Source organism: Pan troglodytes, chromosome 8 (assembly GCF_028858775.2).
Source record: "Pan troglodytes isolate AG18354 chromosome 8, NHGRI_mPanTro3-v2.0_pri, whole genome shotgun sequence".
NCBI classification, from domain to species: domain Eukaryota; kingdom Metazoa; phylum Chordata; class Mammalia; order Primates; family Hominidae; genus Pan; species Pan troglodytes.
The window spans coordinates 42,816,699-42,834,950 of NC_072406.2; the positions used below are offsets into that span (position 1 = coordinate 42,816,699).

The window sequence follows — 18,252 nt, forward strand, 5'->3', positions numbered from 1 at the left end:
CCTTTTACCCAATAATTCCTCTTTAAAATGTATTTAATGGAAATGAAACATGCAAAGATATACATTCAAAGGTTTTGTCATCACATTCCTTATTATAGAAAAAAGGAAACTGTCCAAATGTCCACCAATAAGGCACTGGTGACAAATTATATAAACTACAAAATGAAACTCAATGCAAAATGTTAAACATATAGAGACTGCTGTGTGTCTGAATGTGTGCCCAAAATTCATATATTGAAACGTAATGGCCAGTGTGATAGTATTAAGAGGTAGAGCCTTTAGGAGGTGGTTAGACCATGAGGACTCTGTCCTCAGGATGGGATTGGTCACTTAAAAATGGCTGGAGAGAACCAGATAGGCCTCTTTGTCTTTCTGTCCCTTCCGCCAGGTGAGAACACACAGCATTCAAGGTGCCATCTTGGAAGTGGAGAGCAGCCCTCACCAGACACCAAACCTATTGGCTGTTGACCTTGGACTTCCCAGCCTCCAGAACTGTGATAAATACATTTTTATTATTTACAAATTACCTAGTTCAGGCATTTTGTTAAAGAAGCACAAATGGACTAAAATATAAGGAGCAAAAAATTGACTTTGAAAAAGTCTACTGTATCTTGTTTAGAGAATAAAGTAAGTTCACTCGGTATGTAGAGTATTTAGCATCTATAATATACACATATGTATATAAAAATTATAGAATAATATACACAAAACTTACTGTTCTTTGGTATATGGGATTTTGGGGGGCTTTTACTTTTATTTTCCATGTGCCATTATTTAAGTTATTTTGCACTGAATATACTTTATAGTCATAAAATAAATAAAAATGTAAAATAAAATTTCATATAATTAAAATTAAGAGACCTCCTGCCTCAGCCTCCCAAGTAGCTGGGACTACACGCATATACCACCATGCTTAGCTAATTTTTTATTTTTTATAGAGATGGAGTCTTGCTCCATTGCCCAGGCTGGTCTCAAACTCCTGGCCTCAAATGATCCTCCCACCTTGGCCTCCCAAAGTGCTGGGATTACAGATGTGAGCCATTGTGCCTGCCCCATAGGTATTCTTTATCCTGCAGAGTTCCCAGCGTAACATCAAGAATGGAGTATCAAATAGCAGTTAACTGACTGAGAAGTTGCTTCAACGATGCTTGCTAACACACCTGCTTTGGACTGCTCCATTTGTTTGATTAACAACACTTGTTCTGTGCCCGCTTTACCTATTAATTAGGAGAGCTTAAGACACCTGAGTGCTCAAGGTAAGTTAGTGGAAGGGTTCACAGCAGAACTCTGGGCATCTTGAGGTCTATATTTGGGTCATCTATTTCCTTGGTGCTTAGCGCAGAAGTCATGTTGCACATAGTCAGTAAATATTGGATGAATGGATGAATGAACTAATGAGTAAATATCCATATATCTTTCAAAACATTTGTGTTTGCTAAACTGTTCTACATTCAAAACCATCATATGTTAGACCCTTCTATCCGAGTGTGGTCTGAGGACCAGCAGCAATGGTCTCATGCAAGAGCTCCTTAGAAAGGCAGGATCTTGTTATGACTGTACCCATGTCACCCTCAGCCTCAGCTGCTGAATCAGATCAGTACTCATCTCTGACCCCTAGGAATTCTTATGCATGGGAAAGTGTGAGAAGGCACTGCTTCAGAGGGAAGTACTTGGCTGCCTTTTTTTTTTTAATGGAGTCTCACTTTATTGCCCAGGCTAGAGTGCAGTTGCATGATCTCGGCTTGCTGCAACCTCCACTTCCTGGATTCAAGCGATTCTCCTGCCTCAGTCTCCTAAGTAGCTGGGATTACAAGCACACGCCACCACACCTGGCTAATTTTTGTATTTTTAGTAGAGATGGGGTTTCACCATGTTGGCCAGGCTGGTCTCGAACTCCTGACCTCAAGCGATCTGCCCACCTTGGCCTCCCTAAGTGCTGGGATTACAGGAGTGAGCCACCGCGTCCAGCCTTGCTATTTTTTTTTTGTAACTTCTGGGTTTAATGCTTTTTTCTACCTCTTTGGTACCTAATTACAGGATTTCGAGGTTTTGCTTGAGAATGGACCAGACGAGGACATTCTGAGCAACAGCAAAATTTTGCCAGCAAGGAGAGATTTTTTGGACGGTTTTTGCTGTCTTTTTTTTTTTTTTTTAATCAAGGATAAAATATCTGAGTTTTCATGTTGTGACTGATCCTCCATTTTCTCCTTTTGCTTTGCCTGGTTTCAGCCTCTACTGGGATGGTCAGGATTAATGCAAGAAGGCCCCCTCTTTAGGCCGTTAACCCTTCATACCCTGCACCTGAGCAAGGCTGGGTGGCCCTGAGAAGCCACATGGTTGGGGGTGTTTTCCATTTGGGAAGTAGCTTAGAGCACAGTTCGGCTTCCAGGGACAAAGAAGGCTGCCATCTCTCCCTCCTCTCTGCTGGCCACACTCCTAGAGCCCCATGAAATCGGCCACTGCCTGCCAGCTCTTCACAGACGGGCTGGGACGGGCTGTGCAGGGGTGTCCAGGATCATGATTGAGGGGCCCTGGCAGGGAGGAGTGGAAAACAAGGCCTTGATTCCAAGCCCGAGTCATGCTTGAAAGCTCCTTGCCGCTTTCCAATGGAGCACGAATGCACACTGTCCTCGGCCAGGGTTCTGAGCTGGGCCAACCTTCCCGGGCAGGGCCCAGGGCAGTGTCTCCTTGGGGTGGTGCCCCCAATGCCCACAGGGAGGCAGGGCCACAGTGAGTCATAGGGGCGCGACGGCTCTGTCACTTGAAGGGCTCAGGGAGTAGCTCTGCTCTCCTTGTCTCTCCACCCCCTACTTCTGCAGTCCTCATCCCATCTAGTCTGAAGCAGGGCCGAGCTGGGCTACAGTGCCTCTGTCTTGAGCTGCAGAAACTTGACTCTTTAACTGGGACAGACAGTGCTGTCAAGATAAAGCTTCCAAGGATACAGCCTCTCCAGCACCTTAAATTTATCCAACAGACTTCTGCCAGTCTGTCTGAAATAACAGAGGTAAGTATTGTAGAACAGCAGAAAATGCCTTTCTCTACCCTTCTAGGTTCCCTGGCTGGGCTATGAGTTCAATTGACGTAAGCCAGATGAACAGGGAAAAACCATAGTTAATTATGCATGGGAGTCCCCAAAATTAGGAGCTTCCAAAAAGGGTCAGATGATTGAAGCTTTTATTTAGCATCCTGAGCGACTGAAAGGAATAGGGGCTTGGGGCTTCTTAAGGGTGGTGGTAACACAACCTTCATTCTCCTTTCTCATGATCTGAGTTTTTCTTCTCTGGTTGGTAAGATTCCTAGAGGGGATTCATGACTTTCGAGTTCCTTTGGGAGGATCTGTCTCTTGGCAGATAAGGGGAGCTCAGGGAAACGTCTGCCGGCTTCTGCTGTTCCCCAAGAGCCCTCAATTCAAAGTACTCAGCATACCAAAGCATCATGTTTTGGTGTGGCATTTCCTGAACTCCTTTGTTGTCATCCAATTTTAATTGTATCCAAGGTTGTTGAGTAAAGTTGGATTTGATGAAGAGGTAAAATACTATTGCAACGAGGGAAACATTTCTGGAGGTTCAGAGGTGTATTCTAAATGAATCATAGGCAAGTTCTAGCTCTCTCTCTCTCACTCTCTCTCTCCTCCCTCTCCCTCTTTCTTTCTTTTTCTCTTTCTCTTTTCTTTTGCTCTGTAGCCAGGCTGGAGTGCAGTGGCATGATCTCAACTCACTGCAACCTCCGCCTCCCTGATTCTAGCAATTCTTATGCCTCAGCCTCCCAAGTACCTGGGACTACAGGCATGCGCCACCATGTCTGGGTGATTTTTGTATTTTTAGTAGAGACAGGGTTTCACCATGTTAGCCAGGCTGGTCTCGAACTCCTCACCTCAAGTGATCCACCCACCTCAGCCTCCCAAAGTGCTGGGATTACAGGTGTGAACCACCGTGCCCGGCCTCTAGCTGCTTTCTTGAAGAAAGGGTCCTACAAAGTGTGGACACATCATTCCAGGTCCAGACCACGATAGATTAATGGTCCCAGAAGCTACTGGCTTGAGCCGCTAAGTATTTCAACTTGCTACCTGTCATTCACTCACCTGCTGGCAGAACCTTGATAACTGGCAAAAACTGAACTCAATGGTTCTCTGAAGGGCAAAGCAAAGATTACTCCGCCCCTCACTGTTAAGAAGGCTATTCTGGCCAGAAGCAATAAGCATCTCTCTCTTTATTTTGGAAGCAGAGCAAGGTGTTTTTCACGCAACCTCTGGACAAAGGAAATGCAGTATATCCCAGCATACTGGCAGGGACGTGGGTTTGGGAGACAGGGACAGCTAAGTGGGCATTTTAATGCTGCCACCTGCAAGCTGTGAGATTGGGTAAGGAAGTTATCCTTTCTGAGTCCCAGCCTCTGTAGTTGTTAAACAGAAATAGCAAAGTCCACTGCAAAAGTTTGTTGATTTCATATGGGAACATCCGAAAAGCTCCTAATTCTGTGCCTGCCATGGTGTTGGGTGCTGGGAAGTATTCTCTCTTTATTGGCATCAAAGATTCTCCATGGAGATGTGCAAGAGAAAGGAGGGCTTCACCATTTTTTTGAGACAAGGTCTCACTCTGTCACCCAGGCTGGAGTGCAATGGCCCAATTTCGGCTCACTGCAACCTCCACCTCCAGGGTTCAAGTGATTCCCGTGCCTCAGCCTCCCGAGTAGCTGGGATTACAGGTGCATGCCACCACTCCCAGCTAACTTTTTTTTTGTATTTTTTGGTAGAGACAGAGTTTCACCATGTTGGGCAGGCTGGTCTCGAACTCCTGACCTCAAGTGATCCGCCCACCTCGGCCTCCCACAGTGCTAGGATTGCAGGTGTGAGCTACTGCGCCCGGCCCTTCGCAATGACTTTTTTTTAAACCTACCTAACTGTCCGCCCAACTTCCCAAGTGCCTCAAGCCGGGTAATGAGACATGCTTTCCCAAGTCCTTATCCAGCTTTGTGAAAATCATGGCTATGAGCACTAACCTCCCTAATGGAATTAGGTCTTCTTTCAGAAGTGCAAATTCTCCTAGGAGAAAAAGAATGCTGAGTTCCCGGCGCCACATAGGGATGCATGTCTGGGATGTGCTTTTCTAATCCCTGGAAGCACCTGACTTCCTGAGAAGACTGAGCGGGGCTAGGGATAAAATGCTGATGGATGAGAGAGGAGATGGGGAAAGACAAGAAGTCAGAAAAGCGAGGCACAGGCCTCGGAAAATTGGCGTGGCTTTGTTCTCTGATGTCACACCATTTATTTGGTGGATGATAAACCTGATACATTTATAGTGGAATCTCTTCCCACACTGGCCGTTATACTTTATAAAGGCTTTCTAAATGATCTCAGTGGAAATCCCAGTTTTACAAGGAGCCAAATTTTCACCATGTGATGCTATCTTGAAAAACATATGTCCACAGATATTCCTGGACATCAACTTTCAAAACCGCTGTTTCTCTTTCTTAAACCATAGAAATATTTAGAAGAATTTTTAGAAACCTTTTTTTTAGAAATATGCAAATGGTAAAAATGTATCAAATATTTAAGATACTCAAAAGGAGCCAAAATAATATAATGAATACACCCATGTAGCTGTTAACCAGTTTAATTTTATAGGGTTAAAAACAATAAATAAAAAAATATTTTTCAGGCTGGGCGAGGTGGTTTATGCCTGTAATCACAACACTTTGGGAGGCCGAGGCAGGCAGATCACTTGAGTCCAGGAGTTCAAGACCAGCGGGTGACATAGGGAGACCCCATCTCTACAAAAAATTTAGAAGTTGCCAGGTGTGGTGGCACACACCTGCAGCCCCAGCTAGTCGGGAGGCTGAGGTGGGAAGATGGCTTGCACTCAGGAGGTGGAGGCTGCAGTGAGCCATGATCGATCGCTCCACTGCACTCCAGCCTGGGCAGCAGAGTGTGACCCTGTCTCAAAAAAAAAAAAAAAATTCCTGGAAGGCATTTTGATGAAATAACAATACATAAAAAGGAAAGTAAGAGAATCCTGAACAGAGACTTCAGGATGGTGGTTATGTTGAGTGGAAAAGCAAGGAAACAAAAAAGGATCACAGAGCTAGAGGGAATGTCCAGGATTTAGCCTTCTTAGAGGGTGTCATGAATCAAAATCTGTTAGAAATTCTGCCTTCAAAATTCTATGAAGGCTTCCTCTAAAAGACTTAAAGCCCAGGTGAGGGAAAATTCTTGAGCTCTTCAAAAATCACAGGTCTAAGGAAAGACAATGAGGCCGGGCGCAGTGGCTCATGCCTGTTAATCCCAGCACTTTGGGAGGCCAAGGCGGGCAGATCACCTGAGGTCAGGAGTTCGAGACCAGCCTGTGCAACATGGTGAAACCCTGTCTCTACTAAAAATACAAAAATTAGCTGGGGGCTGTGGTGCACACCTGTAATCACAGCTACTTGGGAGGCTGAGGCAGGAGAATCGTTTGAACCCGGGAGGTGGAAGTTGCAGTGAGCCGAGATGGCACCACTGCTCTCCAGCCAGGGTGATAAGGCAAGACTCTGTCTCAAACAAAACAAAACAAAACAAAACAAAACAATGAACTTTTTGGACAATATGCTTCGTATACTTCATTCACTGAGTATGCAATCTAGATTCACAAAGCTAGTTTTTAGGGTGACACTTTATTCAGTGGATATGCAACTTAGATTCCCAAAGCAATAGGCCAGCATTGGGACTGACTAGATGTAGCAAAATGACCCCAATTTTCTATACCATGGTTTAGGGACACAAAACCAGGGAACACTTAACCAGGCCTATTCTACTGGGGTGATCAAAGAAGAGTTAAACAAATCCAACTACAAGCACAAAATAAAGCCCATGTGAGCGGCACACGGCACACATGTAACTTTATATTATAAATCATTTCCTCATCTTTTCAAAGGAAAGGAAGTTCTATAAAGTGATTGTATTTACTACACATCTGGTATCAGAGATATTCAAGATTGCTATAAAATGATTATTTATAACTCAATAGCTACTCTTGTTTACTACATAGATTACATCACCATCCCATATTGTTACATTAAATCAGCATTTTCCCCACTTTTACTGCATTTGTTATCAAGCCTGTGGCTCAGGCAAAAATGCCTTATAGAGAGCAGCCTAGAAGGTAATAAATAAGATGCACTTCTAATCTGCCCGGGGTTCGAAAGTTTATTCCAGCTGAGTCCACATGTAACCCAGAGAAGAAGCCCCTCTGTTTGTTCCCTTAGGCATTCTTCCCTCTTGGAATACATTTCATGGAGGGGCAGGGTAATATCATCTTAGGTACAGAGCTCTGTAGGAGTACAAAGTCCCCTATTGAGCTAAGGCAGTGAGAAGACTCTGGACTGGGCATTGGATAGTGCTGATGGAGTGGGCAGGTTTTGTTCTTGTGGTCATTCAGCATCCACTCCTCCTTCTTTGGTAGTTGCATTCCAATTTGGGGGACGGAGGATAGAATTACTCCTCCCTTATGAGATGAGTTTGGGGGAGATTTTTACTCAAGGCTCCATGCCCTTCTCTGGTTAAGGGATATTCACTTGACACAAGCAAGACCAAGTGAGCTCTTCCTAACCCAGGAGCCTCTCTGGGATTTGAATCACAATCCCTCCTTGTGTGGAGGAAGACAAGAAACAGAGTGATGAAAAGACAGAAAGCCATCAGAGTTCATTCATTCGAATGGTGGTTCTTGGATAAGACTGCCCCCATATCCTAAAACCCCGAGAAAGCCCCCGGTCCCTGTCCTCTGTAAGCCTGGTTCTAAAATCCTAGGAGCCCCCTCAAACTCTTCCAATAAATTTCCCTGTGACTTTGTGGTTAACTTAGCTAGACTCTCTGTCTATTACTTGCCATCAAAGAACTTGAAGCCTAAACCCTGGGGCTGCCACGCCTTAGCTGAGTGGTCTTGAAAACTCACTTCACTCAACCCTAAAACAAACAGGACACAACCTGTCCTATGGAGTTGATCACACAAATTGGCAAATAGGAAATTCCCAATCTGGCGAGCGATATGGATTGAGTTTACGCTGCTTCACACACTCTCTGGAGACTCCTTAAAGATGTATGTTGTATAAAGAATCAATTCCAACTGCAGAATGAATGCTGACGGGCACCATCAGCTCCTGCCCGTGTGTCTTCAACTCTCTCCCATTTGAAAAATCAATGAATCAGTAATAATATTGTCCCCTCCTTCCTGTAAAGGAAATCTGAGCTGAATCCCAAGGCTGCCATGTAAATTTCCTCATATTGTTGCTTTCCTTCCCCATCTCCCGCCCCAAGCCTTTGAAAAAAATGATGGGCTGTGATCTGTGTCCTAGTAGCAGGAAGCCTGTCGGACCTGACTCTTGCTGACTCTTTCATCTCCCGGCAGCTCCAGGAAGCAAAAAAAAAAAAAAAAAAAAAAAAAAAAAAAAAAGGTGGAGGAATCTGCTGCCATCACCCCCATCCAAACCAGGCTCAGGAAATTTTCCAGGGCCAGGCTGCCTTTGTGGAAGCTATGTAAGGACTGGAGAAACACATGTTCTCATGCAAACAAACCCCAAAACAAAACAAGGGATCCTGCCTTTGTACCTGGCCTGTCTCCAAAGGTGGTACATTATCTCCAAAGGTGGCACATTATCTCCAAAGGTGGCCACCATCATTTCCTTCTCTCCCTATATGTGATTTCCTTCTCTATTGGCTCCATTCATCAAGAAGTAGAGGCGATTCCTGCTCTTCCTCTTTGAACTTGGGCCAGCCCTGTGATTTGCCTTGACCAACTGGACATGGAGGAAGTGATACTGTGCCGGTGCTTAGCCCGGCCTTTTAGAGGCCTGGCATCTTCAGCTCTCTCTCAGGAGAATACTTGTACCTGGATCTTCACTAGGGGTAAGTCCTTGTTCTCGATTTTAAACATTTATTTAGCCAACTAAGTGCTCTATTAATTCTAGTTGAAGGGGAGATGCAGAGACAGTGTTCTAGTTGCTAATGCTGTGTGAGAAAGCATCCCAGAAGGTCGTAGGTGAAACAACTATCTTAAGATGCTGGCTGATCGGGGCTGGGGCATTCAGAAGGGCCAAAGCAAGGGTGGCTTGTCCCTGCTCTATGGTTCTTGGATAACTCAAAGGGCTGGGGGCTGAGACGGTGGAGGAAGGAGGACACACTTCCAGATGGCTTGCTTGTTCATGCACGTGGTTATGCACCGGGCAGGAACAGAGACAGCCAGAGGGCCAAGCTCAAACTGACAGCTAAAGAGCCCAGAGGGGCAGTCCTTGGGGGAGGCGGTGCCCACTGCCTGCCTTATAGACCCTATCCCTACCATCACCTTGACTTACTTTCCACTATATGTTATTGGAGGGAGCAGTCCCTAGCCGTCCCAGATTCAAGGGAGAGGTATAGACCTCACCTCCCAAGGTGGAGTCAGTAACAAGGAACTGTGGGCCACATTTAAAACCATGACAGGCTAGTGAATGGCTTTCTGGGAGATTTATGGGTGAAGGGAGGAGGAGAGTCTTGAAGAAGCCCAGATTCAGTCATTCTAAGCGTTTGTCACAAATGGATCTATCATCTGGGTTTCAAATACAGCTCTCAGATGACTGCTCTTCAAGAGGCTGGGCACAGTGGCTCATACCTATAATCCTAGCACTTCGAGAGGCTAAGGCGGATGGATCAGCTGAGGTCAGGAGTTCGAGACCAGCCTGGCAAAAATGGTGAAACCCCATCTCTACTACAAATACAAAAATTAGCTGGGTGTGGTGGTGCACACCTGTAATCCCAGCTATTTGGGAGGCTGAGGCAGGAGAATTGCTTGAACCCAGGAGACAGAGGTTGCAGTCAGCAGAGATTACCACCACTGCATTCCAGCCTGGGTGACAGAGTGAGACTCCATCTCAAAAAAATGAAACAAAAAACAAAACAAACAAACAAACAAAAAACAAAGACTGCCTTGTGTTTCCTTGCAGGCAGCCAGGGCAGAATGCGGTGTTCTCAAGACTGCCATGCTGGGTCATCCATACCTTGTTGGACTTGATAAGTATCGTAACCTAATGAAGGATGCCATTCTGTGCTCTGCAAGGCCTGGGGGAGCCCCAGTGGGAAGGGATCCAGATGGTGCTGGGCCTGGGCCAAAAGTGAAATGGGGGAGGACGGGTCCTTTCTCTCCTTTGTCCCTAACCTCCCCACTTCCTACTGCTGTCTGACTCAGAACCCTCATGAAAAACCCAACTTTTTACACTGATATTTCCCAGAGGCCTAATTGTGCAACAAGAAATAAAAACACAATTAGGGAACTGAGGTCCAGCAGGAAATTCATGTTACATAAATAAGACCTGGAGTGCATAGGGGAGTGCCCCAGCTCTCAGCCTTGTTAGTATTGAAGGCTCCGAGCACACAGATCTGGGATCCTCTGATTTGGTGGATAACCCTTGTGAACAATAGTTCTCTGAAAAGGTATTTGGAGGAAAGAGACTTTATTCCTGTAAACAGTTTTCAAACTAGGGGAATGCAGCTTTCAGTGTAAAATGAAGGTGCTTTCCAGACAACAAAGGAGGGGCTGGGCTTTTATAGAGAAAGTTCCTGCCCTGTTCCCACTCAGGTCCACTTATGCAAATAAAGGATTCAAACTTGCTTAATCTGATTGGTTGATGCTTGCTGAGTTCTGATTTGTTGACACAGGTCATAGTCTATTGGTTGGTTCCGGCAACATAAACAAGAACAGGAAGCTATGAAAGTCCCAAAGTTAAGCAGATGTGGGTTTTCTGGGAACTCAAAAACATTTGTGACTTCTAGTCAGCAAGTTGCCGCTTGGCTCTAAATTGAATTTAGGCCCTGTTAGCCAGAGTGTGAACCTTGAGAGAGCCAGCCTTTCAAGGTTCACACTCTTCACATGGGCTGGAGAGATTCCTATCATAACTGATTTATCCATTCACCCATTGACAGGCACTTGGATTGCTTCCACCTTTAGGGTGTTGTGGACAACATCAACACTGCTACAAACATGGGTGGACAAAAGGCTAGTTCTCCTCAACCATGGTGTATGTAGCTGGAGGGAAAATGCCAAAAGCTGCATTATGAGAAACAGTAAAGTCAAAACTGGAAAGATGGATCAAAGGCCTGAAGCCCCTCCTACTAGGCTTGAGGTGAAGGAGAAGCACAGGAAGAAAAGTGCCTCAGTGCTCCAACAACTTTTTCCAAAGAAGCCCTCTTTCTCATTTCCAACTTTAAACCTTTTAAAACTTTGATTGGCATAGAGCTAAGGGTTGGAGAACATTGTCACTTCCCTCCTTTGCAAGTCTGTGTGGATGGTTGTATGTTATCTCCAAAGGTGGCCACCATCATTTCCTTCTCTCCCTATATGTGATTTCCATCTCTATTGGCTCCATTCATCAAGAAGTAGAGGCGATTCCTGCTCTTCCTCTTTGAACTTGGGCCAGTCCTGTGATTTGCCTTGACCAATTGGACATGGAAGAAGTGATACTATGCCAGTGCTTAGCCTGGCCTTTGAGAGGCCTGGCATCTTCAGCCCTCTCTCAGGAGAGAATGCAGCAGGCATGTAAGAAGGCTGATGAATCAGACCACCATACTATGAGGAAGCCCAAGCTAGCCACATGGAAATGGCACACAAAGGAAAGCTGAGGAACGAAACCAACAGAAGCATCAGGTCCCCAGCCATATGACCCAGTTAAGCCACCTTAGCTATGTGGTATTCCAGGTAAGGTTCCCTGCTATGTGGTATTCCAGGTAAGGTCCCAGAATTTAGTCATGGAGGTGAGCCATTCCCTCTGTGCCTTGTACAAATTTCTGAGCCAAATAATTTTGAGAAAATAAAAGACCTATTTTATACTGTGAAGTTTTGGTGCATCCTGTTATGCAGCAATAGATAACCTAGAGCAGTGGTCTAGCACTTCATTTTGGAATGTGGGAGTACTTAGTTTACTGCTTTATTCTTAGCCTTTTGAAACCTCAGCAGAAAATGAGACAAGTAAAATCCCATTTTAACATCCTGTTACATATATTTGAAGATCATCTGTGAAAATGTACATGTGATGCTTTGTTAACCTTTAACAGCCTGTCTTAAAAGACACTATCGTCGAGCAGAAGCCTCTAAAAACAGAATCTTTACAATCAGCAACAGGCTGGCTCCTGACACTTCGGGGGATGAGGCAAGAGTACGAATAGAGACCTACATACCACATGTTTAGATACTTAAAGGCTGTAAATCAAGCTAACAACCTATTAAACAAAATATGCTGTAGCTTGCTGCTTTGAAAAAAATACTGTCATGATGACCTTGAAGTCCAAGTTCAAATTTAGAATTCTCAACTGTCTGGAATTCCGCAGTGGAATATGGTGGTGGGGGGAGAGCTAACCCTGGCTCCAGGCCTTTGTTCCACAGCTCACCCTCTCTTCTCTCATTCCTTCTGTGCTGTGGGAGGACTCATTCTCACCCACGTGGACACCCCAGCACAAACAACCAAACTCCAGTCACCAGCACACTCAGGGGTATGATCCAGAAAGAGGAAAGCTATGTCCCTTTAGCTCTGGGGATGCCTTGTCCTGGAGGGAGGCACAAAACTGGATAAGAGTCAGCATTTATTTCCCTAGAGTTAGGGGCTGTAGTACAGTTTAGCAAACTGCAAAGTCTGATGGAATAGTCCCTTACTTCAGACAATAGTTGCAAGTTTAGGGGTCCCCAGGACCACCCTCAAGCTCAATAATTCTCTAGAATGGTTCAGAGAACCCAAGAAAGCACCATACATAGCATGAGAATGTGTGTGTGTGTTTGTTTTAACAGTTGAAAGTTACACAAGAAAATCAATCGAAGGAAGAGACACACAGGACAAAGTCCAGTTGGGATCCAAAGGAAGAAGATCCTTTGGTTCTCTTCCCATGCATTTATGATCAGTGTATTGGTCCATTCTCACATTGCTATAAAGAAATACCTGAGACTGGGTAATTTATAAGGGCAAGAGGTTTAATTAGCTCACAGTTCTGTAGGCTGTACAGGAAGCATGATGCTGGCTTCTGCTTAGCTTCTGAGAAGGCCTCAGGAAACTTACAGTCATGGCGGAAGGCAAAGAAGAAGCCAGCACTTCACATGGCCAGAGAAGGAGGAAGAGAGAGAGGGGAGGTGCAACACACTTTTAAAGAACCAGATCTCACAGGAACTCACTCATTATTGCCACAATAACACCAAGGAGTATGGCGTTAAACTATGAGAAACCACCCCTATGATCCAATCACCTCCCACCAGGCCTCACCTCCAACACTGGGAATTACAATTTGACATGAATTGTAATTGGGCAGCTCCACACCATATCAGATGGCATTGCCTCCTCCTGGCCAGGACAATGTACACAGGGTACAGCCAACCGGGGATGCTCACCTGAGCCTTGGCTGTCCACAGTTTTTGCTTGGGGTCTATCGCATACTGCTCATGTGGGTGACCTTCAGTCTGCAGCCCCTTTTAAGAGGCTCAGGCTAATAATTCTGGAAGTTGGAACTGATATGATGTGTCTCCAAAACCCCATCATAAATCATATCATTAGACTATCCAGTGGCTAAAGTCCCCAGGCAAACAAAGTCCCTCTTATTGGGCAGGACATTCCAGGGGCTTGGAGATCACTACTCAGTAGCCGAGAGCAAAGGCCAAACTTCTCTTTCAGGAAGGCTAATCCTTCACTTCCCCAGGGCCCAGGGTTGCGCCCCTCCTGCCTAGCTCTAGAATGATATTGATCAGAAATACTCTCAATGATTGACATAAACCCAAAGTGAGCAAGACAACAGAAGAAATGATGTGGCTGCATATTGAACTCTCCAAGGAGTCTACATTTAAATAGATGGAAGAAATGGAAGGAGAACCCCAGTCCAAGAAGAGATGCAAAAAATGGCAGTGCTTAGCAGGAAGAATATTGGGAAAGCCAGAATGAGCTAAGGCTTGTGAAAATCACCAGCCCAAATGGGCTTTTTTTTAGGGGGGAGGGGGAAAGACAGTGTCTGGCTCTGTCACCCAGGCTAGAGTGCAGCCGCATGATCATGGCTCACTGCAGCCTCAACTTCCCAGGCTCAAGTGATCCTCCCTACCTCAGCCTCCTGAGTAACTGGGACTACAAGCTGGGATTACAAGTGCATGCCACCATGCCCGGCTATTTTTTTTAATTTTAATTTTTGTACAGATGGAGTCTTGCTATGTTGTCTAGGTTGGTCTCGAACTCCTGGGCTCAAGTGATCCTCTTGCCTTGGCCTCCCAAAGTGCTGGGATTACAGGTGTGAGCCACCAGGCCTGGCCCAAAATGGGCTTTTTAGCAACATTCCAAGAAGAAACACCAAGAAAGGTCTTCTTTGGGTGATGGTGTGATGCAGCAGTGTGGGAAATTGGCTCTCTTGCCCCAGAAAGCTCCATGAAGTAGAGGTATCTGGTCACTTACCCAGTTAGAAAAGCAACAAAGCTATGAGAAAATCAGAGCCAAAGAGAGCAAGAGGCTAAGGAGGGAAGGTCAAATGTTTGCAGCCCATCTGAATTTGTCTGGGAATCTGCAAAGCTCCCTTATTGCATCTTTTCAGAGTAAGACGGGGAAACGTAAAGTAGGAGAGAGAATTGGCAGGAGAGTCACATCTGGTTGTAGAGCACCATGCTCAAAGGTGTCCACCTGGAGGGCTCCTCTGTTGGTTGTTTAAATTCCTTATTTTATTGTCAACTTGGATCAAGAAATTGAAACTATCCTTATCACTGCACAGATGACATGAAGCTGGGAAGGATCACTGATACCCGGGTAGAAGAATCAAGATTCAAGAAGATCATAGGCTGAGTTCAGTGGCTCACACCTGGAACCCCAGCACTTTGGGAGGCCGAGGTGGGAGGATCACTTGAGCCCAAGAGTTTGAGACTAACCTGGGCAACATAGCAAGACCCCATTTCTACAAAAAATTTTAAAAATTTAGCCGGATGTGTTGGCATGCAATTTTAGTCCCAGCTACTTGGGAGGCTGAGGCGAGAGAATCTCTTGAGCCCAGGAATGGGAGGCTGCAGTGAGCCGTGATGGCATGTGCCACTGCACTCCAGCCTGGGTGACAGAGTGAGATCCCCATCTCAAAAAAGGAAAAAAAAAATGGATCTTGGCAGAATGTAATACAACAACAAAGGGAATTTAATTGTCATTAGTGTATGTGTGTGTGTGTATATATATGTATATATATGTGTATATATATGTATATATACATACATAAAATTCTAAATTCAAATGGCTAATTTAAAATGGATTTTAAAGTAAGATGCTAATTATTGTGAAATGGACACTTTCAGAGGCAACATGAGAATATATAAATTTGCATAAACATATATATATGTTATGTACATACAAGTTTAGGTTATTCATGCAAGCAGGGAGACCTGGCTTAATAGGAATTTGTGTGAAGAACCTTGAGGGGTTTTTAGTTAACTTTAAGCTCTGTGTGAACCCACAATATAGTTACTCCAAAGTATAAACAGGACCTTAGAATGCATTGAGAGAAATAAAGCCAATAAATCAATGAAAGTACTAGCAGTCCTACTATAGTCAGACACCTTCTGGAAGACTAGCATTTTGGCTTTGTATTTTAACCATCAGGTCCAGAGAGAGGTGGTTCAAATGATAATGACTTTGGAAATGGCATCATTTAGGACTGAAAAAGCTCAAGGTTTTGAGTCTGGAAAGAGAAGGCTTAGAGGAGACTTGCAGGCTGCCCTGTAATATTTGAAGGGCTGTCACAGGGAAAGGGTAGTAGATTTATTCTATGGAACTCTGGAGTGGCAAGATTAGGATGTATGAATGAAGACTACAGGGAGAGTTCAACTCAATACAGGGAAGAAGTCTCCAAAATTCATGCCTTATATAGCAGTTAGCTTCCCATCCCTGGAAGTGTCCACCAGGGATATTGCAGAGAAGGTTTTTGGAATCCAGGGAGATACAATATCTGAATACGATGGAGGATTCCTAATGGTGGAAGCTTCAAGCATGGTGGCAGGCTGCAGTGCTCATCAAACTAGACCACGAAGGCAGCTGTCGACTGCCCCTGCAGTAACGAAGGGATGGCTCTGGTCCCAGAACTAGATTACTTTTCCCCTTTAGTCTTAAAGGTTTGTAATAAATCAATAGCTTTGTTGCACCCGGACTGAGATTCTGGCTTTTCACATTGGCAAAAACACACTCTCATTTGACTGTAATGCAATTGGAATAAAATTAACTCACTTTCCATATGGTCAGGTGTGCAGAAAGCCCACGTCCTTCTTCCTTTTTCCTGGATTGGAATTTTTTTGTATGTTTCAAACATCTGCGCTGCTCATGGTCTCCTATTTGTGGCTGATGAGATGTTGAGATGGCCCAGGGGCTGCCTTCTTTTACTCATTCCTCTATAAAACTCATAGCAGCTATAAAAACCAGCTATTTTCTAGAAATTGTGCCTCTATTATTTTCCATATACAAGATGTGGCACCTGCAAAGATATATCTGTGCTGACCTTGTAAAAGTTCAACTTGGCTTTTCTTTTCACTGCAAAGGGTACATTTGATGAGAATCAGATGGAGTTTGAGGTCATAAGTGGTAGTTTGCCAATAGAGTTTTACTTAAGAGATGGGAAAATAACAACAATAGATGCCTGTGCCTTCAGGCTAAGACGCTAATTATTGTGAAATGGACACTTTCAGAGGCAACATGAGAATATATAAATTTGCATAAACTTAAGAAAGCTCTTGGGTGTTTTAGGGCCTGCAGGGATGGATAAAGTATTTCCCAAATACTTACAAGGCTGACTTCTCTGAGAATGTGACTCATTTTTCCCTAACTGTATAAATGCATGTGCTCTGTTAGGGTTCTGGTAGACATATGCACAGAAAATCCTCAGAGGTCAACAGAAAAATCAGTAGATTATGCTCGTGCTGATAATGCTGTTTCCAAACTCAGATGAAGACAGAGCCTGCTCTCTTCATTAGCTGACATTACTGCATCAAAATGAGGTTTATGGTGTTTGGCAATATGATAAATTATGATTGCATTTACTGTTATCACCCCCTCCAACTCTTTTTTGTTTTGTTTTTTACATTTAAAAATGTCCTTTCAATGTTTTACAAATTTCTAGTCATCTGAGAAAGAGACAACCTCATAGATGACACATAGAGTGTTTTACTAAATCAATGAACTCTTGGTGGGTACTAGTAGGGAAATGTACTCTATCTTCTCAAAAGGTCAATCAGGAGTTTACCCATGAGGGACTCCCTTGTCTCCACTTTGTTTGTTCAACCCTTAGATGAAGAGAGAATAAGGATAGCATGCAGGTATTGCCATTGGAAGTTGTCTGGTAATGTGGCATCACAAACTTCCAGCTCTCTATGAGCACAGCCCCACTGTGTGCAGATACATGTGTGTGCACATGTGTGCATCTGTGAAGGCTAGAGATATGCGTAGGTGGACTGGGTGGCCCCCCTGGCAGTGAAAATTAACGAAACACAAGGCTTTTTGGTTCTCAAATTCTATGTCATCTGAATTTAGAGTTAAAAAGCAACTTCAGAAATGACCTTCTTGCATGTCAGAATCTGCTGGGGAGCATTACAAAAGACAAACAAAAAACAATACCTGAGCTGTAAACCAGACCATTTGAATATGAATTTCTGGGAGTAGGGTCCATGCATCTGCATTTTCTAAGCTACCCAGGTAATGCTGTTGTACATTAAGATAAAAGAATCACTGCTCTGGTCCAATCCCTTTATCTTACGTATTGAGGTTGACTAGTTAACTAGGGCCAGATTGGAGGTAGAATCTTCAGGTGTGTCCTTTTTAAATACAACTAACCCAGAAGGGAAGAGGATAAAGTTAGTTGTTGGTGTCACCTGCCTTTCCAGTCATCCACATTTACTTCTTTGGTTGAATTCCCACTCCCACCCTAATCTTCCAGTGCTGAGCCCTCCAGGTTCCTCCTCTTCCCATTGCCCTTTAGAGTTTAAGAAAGACCCATTCACCATCATTTGTGACTACTGTGTTGACTAATGAATGACAGCTTCAAGTACTTCCCTTCCCTGGATATTTAAACATATGTCAAAGCTTATCAAGTCACTTCACCTTTCTGGGATTTCAGTCTTATCACTTGTAAATAGAGTTGGCCTTTCCAAAATACGGTTCTCACAGTGGAATCGTAGGTATTAGCAAATGGGTAGAGGAGGAATTCTAACCCAAGGAAGATAACTTTCATATCCCTTGAAATCATACACAGTGACCCATGCTGCTGCACTTTGCTGT

At 44.3% G+C, this 18,252-nt stretch overlaps 1 long non-coding RNA gene across 1 annotated transcript; it reads left to right on the forward strand.

Annotated features, from left to right (window-relative positions):
* Nucleotides 1-2,690: 2,690 nt before the first annotated feature.
* On the forward strand, nucleotides 2,691-12,230 carry LOC129136267 (uncharacterized). The gene is made up of 3 exons (XR_008537759.2): nucleotides 2,691-3,004; nucleotides 8,702-11,696; nucleotides 12,053-12,230. It is a non-coding gene; the product is annotated as an uncharacterized LOC129136267 (long non-coding RNA).
* The last annotated feature ends 6,022 nt before the right edge of the window (nucleotides 12,231-18,252 follow it).